Below are 13,807 nucleotides of genomic sequence, written 5' to 3' on the forward strand. Positions count from 1 at the left end.
GAGAGAAATGCTGTAGGAATGCTCAACCGGTGTCGCTCATTCAGCCGACAAACTTCAACCGGTTTTCCCCATTAAGCAGCGAGTCGGAGTCAAAGGCCGAGCCTTCTCTTGTCTCTACTCCTCCCGTTACGGGGTCAGAGACGCCGAAGCTTCCCACCATTAGCTCTGACAAATTGAAAACTCTAGTCATTGGCGACTCCATTACCCGCAGTATTAGACTTAAAACGAATAATCAGCCGACATGTCTCTGGACCTACTCACTGTCACAGTCATACTCTGGACCTAGTTTTGTCCCATGGAATAAATGTTGTGGATCTTAATGTTTTCCCTCATAATCCTGGACTATCGGACCACCATTTTATTACGTTTGCAATTGCAACAAATAATCTGCTCAGACCCCAACCAAGGAACATCAAAAGTCGTGCTATAAATTCACAGACAACACAAAGATTCCTTGATGTCCTTCCAGACTCCCTCTGTCTACCCAAGGACGCCAGAGGACAAAAATCAGTTAACCACCTAACTGAGGAACTCAATTTAACCTTGCGCAATACCCTAGATGCAGTTGCACCCCTAAATACTAAAAACATTTCTCATAAGAAACTAGCTCCCTGGTATACAGAAAATACCCGAGCTCTGAAGCAAGCTTCCAGAAAATTGGAACGGAAATGGCGCCACACCAAACTGGAAGTCTTCCGACTAGCTTGGAAAGACAGTACCGTGCAGTATCGAAGAGCCCTTGCTGCTGCTCGATCATCCTATTTTTCCAACTTAATTGAGGAAAATAAGAACAATCCGAAATTCGTTTTTGATACTGTCGCAAAGCTAACTAAAAAGCAGCATTCCCCAAGAGAGGATGGCTTTCACCTCAGCAGTAATAAATTCATGAACTTCTTTGAGGAAAAGATGATTATTACAAAGTAAATTACGGACTCCTCTTTAAATCTGCGTATTCCTTCAAAGCTCAGTTGTCCTGAGTCTGCACAACTCTGCCAGGACCTAGGATCAAGAGAGACACTCAAGTGTTTTAGTACTATATCCCTTGACACAATGATGAAAATAATCATGGCCTCTAAACCTTCAAGCTCCATACTGGACCCTATTCCAACTAAACTACTGAAAGAGCTGTTTCCTGTGCTTGGCCCTCCTATGTTGAACATAATAAACGGCTCTCTATCCACCGGATGTGTACCAAACTCACTAAAAGTGGCAGTAATAAAGCCTCTCTTGAAAAAGCCAAACCTTGACCCAGAAAATATAAAAAACTATCGGCCTATATCGAATCTTCCATTCCTCTCAAAATGTTTAGAAAAGGCTGTTGCGCAGCCTCTGCCTTCCTCGTCAGAGGAGGAGATAGAAGAAAACTGTTACAGTCTCTGTGAATGGTTTGTCCTCTGACAAATCAACTGTAAATTTCGATGTTCCTCAAGGTTCCGTTTTAGGACCACTATTGATTTTCACTATATATTTTACCTCTTGGGGATGTCATTCGAAAACATAATGTTAACTTTCACTGCTATGCGGATGACACACAGCTGAACATTTCAATGAAACATGGTGAAGCCCCAAAATTGCCCTCGCTAGAAGCATGTGTTTCAGACATAAGGAAGTGGATGGCTGCAAACGTTCTACTTTTAAACTCGGACAAAACAGAGATGCTTGTTCTAGGTCCCAAGAAACAAAGAGATCTTCTGTTGAATCTGACAATTAATCTTAATGGCTGTACAGTCGTCTCAAATAAAACTGTGAAGGCCCTCGGCGTTACTCTGGACCCTGATCTCTCTTTTGAAGAACATATCAAGACTGTTTCAAGGACAGCTTTTTTCCATCTACGTAACATTGCAAAAATCAAACTTTCTGTCCAAAAATGATGCAGAAAAATGTATCCATGCTTTTGTCACTTCTAGGTTAGACTACTGCAATGCTCTTACTTTCCGGCTACCCGGATAAAGCACTAAATAAACTTCAGTTAGTGCTAAATACGGCTGCTAGAATCCTGACTAGAACCCCAAAAATATATCATATTACTCCAGTGCTAGCCTCCCTACACTGGCTTCCTGTCAAGGCAAGGGCTGATTTCAAGGTTTTACTGCTAACCTACAAAGCATTACATGGGCTTGCTCGTACCTATCTCTCTGATTTGGTCCTGCCGTACATACCTACACGTACGCTACGGTCACAAGACGCAGGCCTCCTAATTGCTTCTTCCACATCTTTTGGTCCCTGTCTGTTTTGCTCTCAGTGAAGTGCTACTATCCCCTTGGACTACAGGTTATTGCCGTCATAAGGTGTGCGTCTGTCTGTTGGCCGGACACTTTCTACCGTTTAGGACCTTTGTGGGTAAAGGTAAAGATGGGGTATAGCAGCAGAAGTTCCTCTGAAGTCCAGTATCTGCTGGAAGGAAACCTGGTGGTACGAGAGGATGAGTGTGGGCCTGTTGTGCTTCCCCCTATCCCTCCCTCTTCTCTCTCACTGTCTGAAAAACGTAAAACGTGGATTTGGGTACAGTGTTTATTTCCCCCTAATATCTTTGAAGATTACACCTAAAATAATTAGGAAAACTTCTTTCTACTGCTGATCTGAGACCATTAGGGTTAATCATTACAGATATAAATGCAATATATGGAGTAGAAAAGATTGCCTGCCCACCAACTTGATAAGAATCAACATATGTTCTACATGGTCTATTTCTATCTGAACGTAACAACTCAATCAAGCTTGTTAATTGATCGTTAAGCCATGTTTGTCAGGTAAACTAAGGTCATTAGTGGCCTATATAAGCCTCATACAGGCCATGGGAAGACATTACCTGTTGATAACACAGACTATTTTCATGATCATGGGAGGTGTGAGAGAATTGCTGCTCGTTGTGATGACTGTGGGGGTTGTCAAAGGTTGGTTCACTAATGTTTAAGGGATTTGTTTGGTAAATATGCTTAACTTTATAAGTTGGGTATTAATATTTGACTGTCTGTATCTTCCGCGTTGGTCATCTTTTATTCTTCACTGCTATTAATATATGTAGCTATTTTGTGTGAACTCAACTTCTGTCAACACTTTCTCCTCAGTTTCTTGTTACCCTGTTGGAAAGTCCCAGAAGCAAGATCAAGTCTCTCTGCAGAGGAGACTTGGAGGTAAGTGTTTCTTTCCGCAACCCTTCTAGCTATGTTCTTTGTCACTGTCTATGGTGCTGCTGTGTTTGACACTCATTCAACAGCATAGAGTAACTCAGTCTAAATAATGTTGTCAAACCTTAACCTACATTTTTCAGAGCTGTCATCAAATGACGTCTCCATTGTGCATGCCCTGGCCTTGCTCCGATCCATAGGGTCTGACGCTAAACAAGCCAGAGAAGGTACGGCCTGAAACATATACTTTGAAAACTGTAGGGTTCATGTTGCTCAAAATTCGATTAGCAATTTGGCCTAGACCGTGTAGAACAGATGTGTTGCTGTAGAATACCCAACTGTTCCTTTTGTTTTTTCTCAAGAGTATTTAGAGACCAATGAAGTAGAATCCCAAGCTTCTCCAAACCATGGTAGCTCTCCGGCAAATGATGCCCTGTCCTCTGAGGAGAAGCTGAGGCGCATGTCCTCGGACGACGCCGCCACCTCTGAAGCTGCGACCGGCCCGTCTGGCGACGCCGCCACCTCTGAAGCTGCGACCGGCCCGTCTGGCGACGCCGCCACCTCTGAAGCTGCGACCGGCCCGTCTGGCGACGCCGCCACCTCTGAAGCTGCGACCGGCCCGTCTGGCGACGCCGCCACCTCTGAAGCTGCGACCGGCCCGTCTGGCGACGCCGCCACCTCTGAAGCTGCGACCGGCCCGTCTGGCGACGACGCCACCTCTGAAGCTGATTGCAGTCGCTGTACTCATACAGGAGAACGATCGCCTTACGGTGAGGATAGCTGTGCTACAAGCCCAGCTTCAGACGCAATCGTTAGGCAAGGGTAATTTCAGTGTAGGAAAGGATGAAACAGCGTCTGTGCCACCAGTAAGTACAGATAGTAACGTTAGTATAAATCCCCTCGCACGGTCCCCGCAGCCGGACAACTTTCTCACGGTTTCTGGAGAGAAATGCTGTAGGAATGCTCAACCGGTGTCGCTCATTCAGCCGACAAACTTCAACCGGTTTTCCCCATTAAGCAGCGAGTCGGAGTCAAAGGCCGAGCCTTCTCTTGTCTCTACTCCTCCCGTTACGGGGTCAGAGACGCCGAAGCTTCCCACCATTAGCTCTGACAAATTGAAAACTCTAGTCATTGGCGACTCCATTACCCGCAGTATTAGACTTAAAACGAATAATCAGCCGACATGTCTCTGGACCTACTCACTGTCACAGTCATACTCTGGACCTAGTTTTGTCCCATGGAATAAATGTTGTGGATCTTAATGTTTTCCCTCATAATCCTGGACTATCGGACCACCATTTTATTACGTTTGCAATTGCAACAAATAATCTGCTCAGACCCCAACCAAGGAACATCAAAAGTCGTGCTATAAATTCACAGACAACACAAAGATTCCTTGATGTCCTTCCAGACTCCCTCTGTCTACCCAAGGACGCCAGAGGACAAAAATCAGTTAACCACCTAACTGAGGAACTCAATTTAACCTTGCGCAATACCCTAGATGCAGTTGCACCCCTAAAAACTAAAAACATTTCTCATAAGAAACTAGCTCCCTGGTATACAGAAAATACCCGAGCTCTGAAGCAAGCTTCCAGAAAATTGGAACGGAAATGGCGCCACACCAAACTGGAAGTCTTCCGACTAGCTTGGAAAGACAGTACCGTGCAGTATCGAAGAGCCCTTGCTGCTGCTCGATCATCCTATTTTTCCAACTTAATTGAGGAAAATAAGAACAATCCGAAATTCGTTTTTGATACTGTCGCAAAGCTAACTAAAAAGCAGCATTCCCCAAGAGAGGATGGCTTTCACCTCAGCAGTAATAAATTCATGAACTTCTTTGAGGAAAAGATGATTATTACAAAGTAAATTACGGACTCCTCTTTAAATCTGCGTATTCCTTCAAAGCTCAGTTGTCCTGAGTCTGCACAACTCTGCCAGGACCTAGGATCAAGAGAGACACTCAAGTGTTTTAGTACTATATCCCTTGACACAATGATGAAAATAATCATGGCCTCTAAACCTTCAAGCTCCATACTGGACCCTATTCCAACTAAACTACTGAAAGAGCTGTTTCCTGTGCTTGGCCCTCCTATGTTGAACATAATAAACGGCTCTCTATCCACCGGATGTGTACCAAACTCACTAAAAGTGGCAGTAATAAAGCCTCTCTTGAAAAAGCCAAACCTTGACCCAGAAAATATAAAAAACTATCGGCCTATATCGAATCTTCCATTCCTCTCAAAATGTTTAGAAAAGGCTGTTGCGCAGCCTCTGCCTTCCTCGTCAGAGGAGGAGATAGAAGAAAACTGTTACAGTCTCTGTGAATGGTTTGTCCTCTGACAAATCAACTGTAAATTTCGATGTTCCTCAAGGTTCCGTTTTAGGACCACTATTGATTTTCACTATATATTTTACCTCTTGGGGATGTCATTCGAAAACATAATGTTAACTTTCACTGCTATGCGGATGACACACAGCTGAACATTTCAATGAAACATGGTGAAGCCCCAAAATTGCCCTCGCTAGAAGCATGTGTTTCAGACATAAGGAAGTGGATGGCTGCAAACGTTCTACTTTTAAACTCGGACAAAACAGAGATGCTTGTTCTAGGTCCCAAGAAACAAAGAGATCTTCTGTTGAATCTGACAATTAATCTTAATGGCTGTACAGTCGTCTCAAATAAAACTGTGAAGGCCCTCGGCGTTACTCTGGACCCTGATCTCTCTTTTGAAGAACATATCAAGACTGTTTCAAGGACAGCTTTTTTCCATCTACGTAACATTGCAAAAATCAAACTTTCTGTCCAAAAATGATGCAGAAAAATGTATCCATGCTTTTGTCACTTCTAGGTTAGACTACTGCAATGCTCTTACTTTCCGGCTACCCGGATAAAGCACTAAATAAACTTCAGTTAGTGCTAAATACGGCTGCTAGAATCCTGACTAGAACCCCAAAAATATATCATATTACTCCAGTGCTAGCCTCCCTACACTGGCTTCCTGTCAAGGCAAGGGCTGATTTCAAGGTTTTACTGCTAACCTACAAAGCATTACATGGGCTTGCTCGTACCTATCTCTCTGATTTGGTCCTGCCGTACATACCTACACGTACGCTACGGTCACAAGACGCAGGCCTCCTAATTGCTTCTTCCACATCTTTTGGTCCCTGTCTGTTTTGCTCTCAGTGAAGTGCTACTATCCCCTTGGACTACAGGTTATTGCCGTCATAAGGTGTGCGTCTGTCTGTTGGCCGGACACTTTCTACCGTTTAGGACCTTTGTGGGTAAAGGTAAAGATGGGGTATAGCAGCAGAAGTTCCTCTGAAGTCCAGTATCTGCTGGAAGGGAACCTGGTGGTACGAGAGGATGAGTGTGGGCCTGTTGTGCTTCCCCCTATCCCTCCCTCTTCTCTCTCACTGTCTGAAAAACGTAAAACGTGGATTTGGGTACAGTGTTTATTTCCCCCTAATATCTTTGAAGATTACACCTAAAATAATTAGGAATACTTCTTTCTACTGCTGATCTGAGACCATTAGGGTTAATCATTACAGATATAAATGCAATATATGGAGTAGAAAAGATTGCCTGCCCACCAACTTGATAAGAATCAACATATGTTCTACATGGTCTATTTCTATCTGAACGTAACAACTCAATCAAGCTTGTTAATTGATCGTTAAGCCATGTTTGTCATATATAAGCCTCATACAGGCCATGGGAAGACATTACCTGTTGATAACACAGACTACTTTCATCATCATGGGAGGTGTGAGAGAATTGCTGCTCGTTGTGATGACTGTGGGGGTTGTCAAAGGTTGGTTCACTAATGTTTAAGGGATTAGTTTGGTAAATATGCTTAACTTTATAAATTGGGTATTAATATTTGACTGTCTGTATCTTCCGCGTTGGTCATCTTTTATTCTTCACTGCTATTAATATATGTAGCTATTTTGTGTGAACTCAACTTCTGTCAACACTTTCTCCTCAGTTTCTTGTTACCCTGTTGGAAAGTCCCAGAAGCAAGATCAAGTCTCTCTGCAGAGGAGACTTGGAGGTAAGTGTTTCTTTCCGCAACCCTTCTAGCTATGTTCTTTGTCACTGTCTATGGTGCTGCTGTGTTTGACACTCATTCAACAGCATAGAGTAACTCAGTCTAAATAATGTTGTCAAACCTTAACCTACATTTTTCAGAGCTGTCATCAAATGACGTCTCCATTGTGCATGCCCTGGCCTTGCTCCGATCCATAGGGTCTGACGCTAAACATGCCAGAGACGATAAGGCCTGAAACATACTTTTAGAACTGCATGGCGTGCATGTTGGTCAACATAAATGGCAATTTGGCCTAGACCGTGTAGAACAGACAGGTATTCTACAGCAACACATCTGTCCCTTTTAGTTTTTTCTCGAGAGTATTTGGAGACTAATGATGTAGAATCCCACGCCTCTCCAAATCATGGTAGCACTCCTGCAAATGATGACCTGTAATCTGAGGCGCATGTCGTCTGACTATGAGTACTCTACTGATGCTGCAACTGGGTCGTCTGATGACGTTGCTGCTGAAGCTACATGTTAGTACAATTGTAAACCTACATCTTATCAACATACTTTGTCCATCATTCTGACATAATAAAACACTAGTGGTGGACCATACAGCTGAGCTGTGAGGCTAACACACAGCCCATTCACTCACTGGGATAAGGACATTCAGAATGTAAATGTGGTCAACTCATTACCCATGTAAGCAGCCCAGTGGATTGCTTGGCGGTCCTTGTCAAAAGCATTAATGTTGGCTTCTCTGGAGAGAAGCCGCCTCACCATCTAACAGGAAAAGGAGAGAGAAACAAAACACAGGCTGAGGAAAACTAAAGCAAAATCTGGCGTTGACGCCGCTCTTGAACAAATTCAAGCCTACAACTAGAGCTGTGACGGTCATGGGACTTCCGGTGTCGGTGATTGGCGTGCTGTATGTACACAGTCATCGACATAACTGACAGCCGACGGGCGTAACATTAGCGTGTTTACGCTTAGCTTACTGGCCCCTAAGCAAGACCGTTAAGGGGAAGCAATTTTTTTTTTTAAAGCATTCCATGAATCACATTTACGGACTTATGTAAGATAGCTGACTATTACTAATTTGAGTAGTCATCATTTAGACTAACTCTCACTATTCAATGCAGCGTGTGGTGGAGTTAGGCTATGTCAGATGTTTCTCTTTTTTGGGGGGGGGGGGCTTTTTTTTCATTATCATGCAATTCTACTATACTGTATGACTACAGAGATTAGCAGAATATTTTTCAAGTGGCACTGACCCAGGGATAGACAGTGAATATGCACTTTTTTTTTTTTTTTGTTGCAATGAGAGCCGACTTTTCCACCTCACTCCTCCGACCTACTGGAACAATGAAAAAGGTCCGCGGTGAAGGGCAGAGGCTAACCACCCACCCCCAGCCTGTAGGCTATAGATACTATAGTTACCCCCCAGTCCCCACATTTCACCTCACCCTCTCCCCAATGAACTGACCTTCATAGATTCTCTCCTATCAGCACATACAGTTGAAGTCGGAAGTTTACACCTTAGCCAAATACATTTAAACTCAGTTTCACAATTCCTGACATTTAATCCTAATAAAAATTCCTTGACGTAGGTCAGTTAGGATCACTTTATTTTAAGAATAAAACAAAAAAATAGTTTTTTCTTTCACCACATTCCCAGCAGGTCAAAAGTTTACATACTCTTAATTAGTATTTTGGGTAGCCTTCCACAAGCTTCCCACAATAAGTAGAGTGAATTTTGGCCCATTCCTTCCTGACAGAGCTGCTGTAACTGAGTCAGACCTCCTTGCTTGCAAATGCTTTTTCAGTTCTGCCCACATTTTCTATGGGATTGAGGTCAGGGCTTTGTGATGGCCACTCCAATACCTTGACTTTGTTGTCCTTAAGCCATTTTGCCACAACTTTGTTAGTATGCTTGGGGGGTCATTGTCCATTTGGAAGACCCATTTGCGACCAAGCTTTAACTTCCTGACTTTTGATGTTGCTTCAATACATCCACATAATTTTCCTTTCTCATGATGCCATCTATTTATGAAGTGCACCAGTCCCTCCTGCAGCAAAGCACCCCACAACATGATGCTGCCACCCCCGTGCTTCACGGTTGGGATGGTGTTCTTTAGCTTGCAAGCCTCCCCCTTTTTCCTCCAAACATAACGATGGTCATTATGGCCAAAAACAGTTCTGTTTTTGTTTCATCAAACCAGAGGACATTTCTCAAAAGTACAATCTTTGTCCCCATGTGCAGTTGCAAACCGTAGTCTGGCTTTTTATGGCGGTTTTGGAGCAGTGGCTTCTTCCTTGCTGAGCGGCCTTTCAGGTTATGTCTATATAGAACTCGTTTTACTGTGGATATAGATACTTTTGTACCTGTTCCCTCCACCTTCACAAGGTACTTTGCTGATTTTCTGGGATTGATTTGCACTTTTCGCACCAAGTATGTTCATCTCTAAGAGACAGAATGCGTCTCCTTTCTGAGCGGTATGACGGCTGCATGGTCCCATGGTGTTTATACTTGCGTACTATTGTTTGTACAGATGAACGTGGTAACTTCAGGCATTTGGAAATTGCTCCCAAGGATGAACCAGACTTGTGGAGGTCTACATTTTTTTCCGCCTGAGATCTTGGCTGATTTCTTTTGATTTTCCCACTGAGTTTGAAGGTAGGTCATGAAATACATCCACAGGTACACCTCTAATTGACTCAAATTATGTAAATTAGCCTGTCAGAAGCTTCTAAAGCCATGACATCATTTTCTGGAATTTTCCAAGCTGTTTAAAGGCACAGTCAACTTAGTGAATGTAACCTTCTGACCCACTGGAATTGTAATACAGTGAAATAATCTGTAAACAATTGTTGGAAAAATTACTTGTCATGCACAAAGTAAATGTCCTAAATGACTTGCCAAAACTATAGTTAACAAGAAATTTGTGGAATGGTTGCACAACGAGTTTTAATGACTCCAACCTATAAACTTCTGATTTCAACTGTATAGCAGATCTGCTGATTGTGGCGCATCAAAATATAATTGGAGAAGAGATGTATACAGTTTAATAGATGGACTAAGTCAGCAAAACAATAATAAATAGTTACCACTGCTGCTATGGGTAAAGTATATCTCCATCAAAATAAAGTTAATTAAAAGTGTTTTTTTGTTGGTTTTGACAGTTTATTTTCATGGCAGTCTTCATCCAAAACAGTCACAGCCCTACATACAACCAATGTAGGTAATCGGATGCATCGTGAACTCAACCTTGGGATAGGACAGGTATAAAGTGTAATCTACAGTGTGTAATCATGTCCCTGCTAATTGCTAACCTCTTGGTGTCCGCTGCATGGTGCAGCGTCGTGAACATGTCGGACCGGGCGCACATTGCTGAGGGACCAGCGCCTCGGCACAGCGGACCGCCTTATTGGCCGCAGCGATGTGGAGCGGCGTTTGCCAGTTCTTGTCCCTGGCGTTCACATCGGCAGAGTGTTTCAATAGCACCTGGACTGCCTCCTACAGGAGCACAGTTCAAATCATGTTCAACTTTGTTTAAAGTGTCTTTAAAAATCACAACACACTTAATAGTAAAACGCATATGCACAGGTGTGTCTATCAGTACACGTACCTCACTGCAGGAAGCCACAGCCCGGTGCAGAGTATTGAGACACTTGTCTTTGGCATTTACTCTGACTCCTGGGACACAAAGACGGGGGGACACAGACTCTGGGGTTGACAAGGCAACATCTTAAATGGCTGGAGTACAGAAAAAATGTGTCAAACAACCTAATACCTTTTATAGTGCACTACTTCTGACCAGGGCACATAGGGATTTCCTTAGGGTTCAGGTCAAAAGTAGTGCACTATATAGGGAGCTATTTAGAAAGCAACCAAAACCTCTTGTAGAGAGCTATTCTGGGAATTGGACTTTCATTACACAGCAACACTGAAGAAAATGTCATGTCACAGAGTAGTAGAAGGAGCTCCGCCAAAAGAGACGAGGTGCAACCCAAAATCATGAGGACATTTGGGAGGAACCGGTGCGACTCCCTCACAATTAATATCTTCATGCTTCACTAATCAAGTTAAAATCGGGACGTTTCAGCTGTCAATGACCTTCATTAGAATGATTTTTATTTTTTAAATACATTGGGTGCACATAAGATCTTAATGGTAAGTATGAGGGAAACGGTCACATGCAAACACAACAAGCACCAAAACAGAAGTCAAAGTCCGATGGACATGAGTCAGAGCGTAATCCTTCTCTTCAATGATAACCGTACCTGATAGTATGAGTAGCTCTAGAATTTCTTCATCTCCTAGATCAGTGGTTCTTAACCTTGTTGGAGGTACTGAACCCCACCAGTTTCATATGCGCATTCACCGAACCCTTCTTAAATTGGAAAAATAAAATATGATTTTTTTCAAATTCAAAACATAGGTATATATTTTACTGGTGCACAAAATGAACCGTGCATCAACATCACTGTGTTCAAAGAACAAAATCATCAAAACATGATTTTCACACAACATAATAATGAATATTTACTGCAAATCAGTGTGACTTCTGCTGTTGCCTTTCAGAGACCAGTTCAGAAATGCGCGGCTTCACCTTGGCAAGTGCCACTCATGTCATTTTCGTAACAAAGTCTGTTCCTTTTCTTCGCTTTTATGTCCAGCATCCTCAAAGGATTGCTCGCAAAGATATGTTGTAACAAACGGTATGAAAATCTCCAGAGCTTTCTTAGCAATAACAGGGTACGTTACCATTTGTTGACACCAAAATGTTGAAAGCGTTGTTGTTCTGAAGAGTTGCTGTTGAACCTGGCTCTGCTGAATTTCAATGATTTCATCGAGGTATTCATCATTGACATCTGTTGTCTCAACACTAAACGTGAACGGCTGTCTCACCCATGCTGGATATGACTCTCTTGTAGGGAAGTATCCGTCGAGACTTTGCAAGCTCATCTGTGTGGCAATTGCTTGCTTCAGTTCCGCAGGTACAGAAATGTCTCCGATTCCAGATACATCTTCGATCTTACTTACACAGTCGTCCACACAGCTCACTGAAGATGCGGTGCCTCAGAGCACTAGTTGGCACATAGTTCACACATTCCACTACAATATTTAATACTTCTGCCAGTTTTGGAGGCAAGGTTTTTGTTGCCAACGCATGCCTGTGCAGAATACAATGCGTAACAATGATGTGTGGTGCATCGGCTTTCACTAGCGCAACAAAACCAGTCTTTCTTCCCAGCAATACTGGAGCTCCGTCCGAACAAACTGCAGAAACCATATCCCACGAAAGATTGTTGTCTTTGGAGAAGTCATCCACAAGTTTCTTCACATCGGCTGCCTTAGTTGTTGTTGTAAGAGGCTTACAAAATAAAAATCTTCCTTTATCACGTCGTCTTTCACATAGTGCCCAAATACAGCAAGCTGGCTTAGATTGGAAACGTCTGTGGTCTCGTCGAGTTGAAGGCTGAATTTTGCCGGGCTTGAAATCAGATCTGCAACTACTTGAGCCAAGATGTCTTTGCTCATGTCCTCTATTCTGTCGCTGATGGTGTCATTTGAAAGATGAATTTGGGATAACTTAACTTCAGCCTCTTTTCCCAGCATGATATTCGCCATCTTCAACACAGCTGGTTTTATGAGTGTTTCACCAATGGTGTGTGGTTTGCCCTGCTTTGTGATCAGGTAAGCAACTTCGTACGATGCTGTGAGGATCAGTTTGTTGATGGGTACAAAGCCGAGAACAGGCAGAGTAGCCTTTTCATCGAATCTGGCTCTCTTCACCTTGAATTCAGCGAGCGTTGTCTTCTTGTATTTTCCATCTCCATGCAGCTTAAGGAAGTGTTCTTAGTTTTGCTGGTGCTAGACTAGAATTACTCAATTTGGCATTGCAAATCATGCAGTTAGGACGCTGACTCCCATCACGTTCCGTTATGCATGTGAATCCATATTGTACATATTCGTCCGACCACTTTCTGATTTTGCTCGACATAGTAAGTATGAAGGGATTAAAATATTAAGAAAGAAATCACAAGACATACCATCACGACAGTCACAAGTCGACTACTGGGCGCACCAAATTCCCTGCAGCACAGATAGGCCAAGCGATGTAGCGTGATCACCTGCAGCCAATGATGGCCAAGCGGGGCGTGTCATCACGAATCATATGAGTCGGATGTGTGTCTTGACCTCCGCCGAACCCCTGAGACTGACTCACCGAACCCAGGTTAAGAACCACTGTCCTAGATAGGCAGCGGCATGCAACGTTGACCGCTTCTCATTGTCCTGTAGGGAAGAGCCAAGAAGCGTTATAGCTGTTTCATATTCAGCTAGTATTGATACAGGGAAACATTTGATTTTAATCGTACTCATTTATACATTGTCATGGCTTGCATACTTCAGATGACCGCTGGATATTTATGGCTCCAACTAGGCTACACACTGTAACTAGCCTACACACTAAAGTTATTCAATTGTTTCCTTTGAAAGGGTGCAGATGGACTCCGCTTGGAACAAGCTATTTAGAATCCACTGTCATCTTCGTGATGTTAATGCTTTATATTGTTGAGTTTTTCTTTAGTTATTGTAAAAACAACCTGCTTCCCTTAACCAGGGATGCAACAGATTGG

This window comes from Oncorhynchus mykiss, chromosome 3 (assembly GCF_013265735.2).
Source record: "Oncorhynchus mykiss isolate Arlee chromosome 3, USDA_OmykA_1.1, whole genome shotgun sequence".
NCBI classification, from domain to species: Eukaryota; Metazoa; Chordata; class Actinopteri; order Salmoniformes; family Salmonidae; genus Oncorhynchus; species Oncorhynchus mykiss.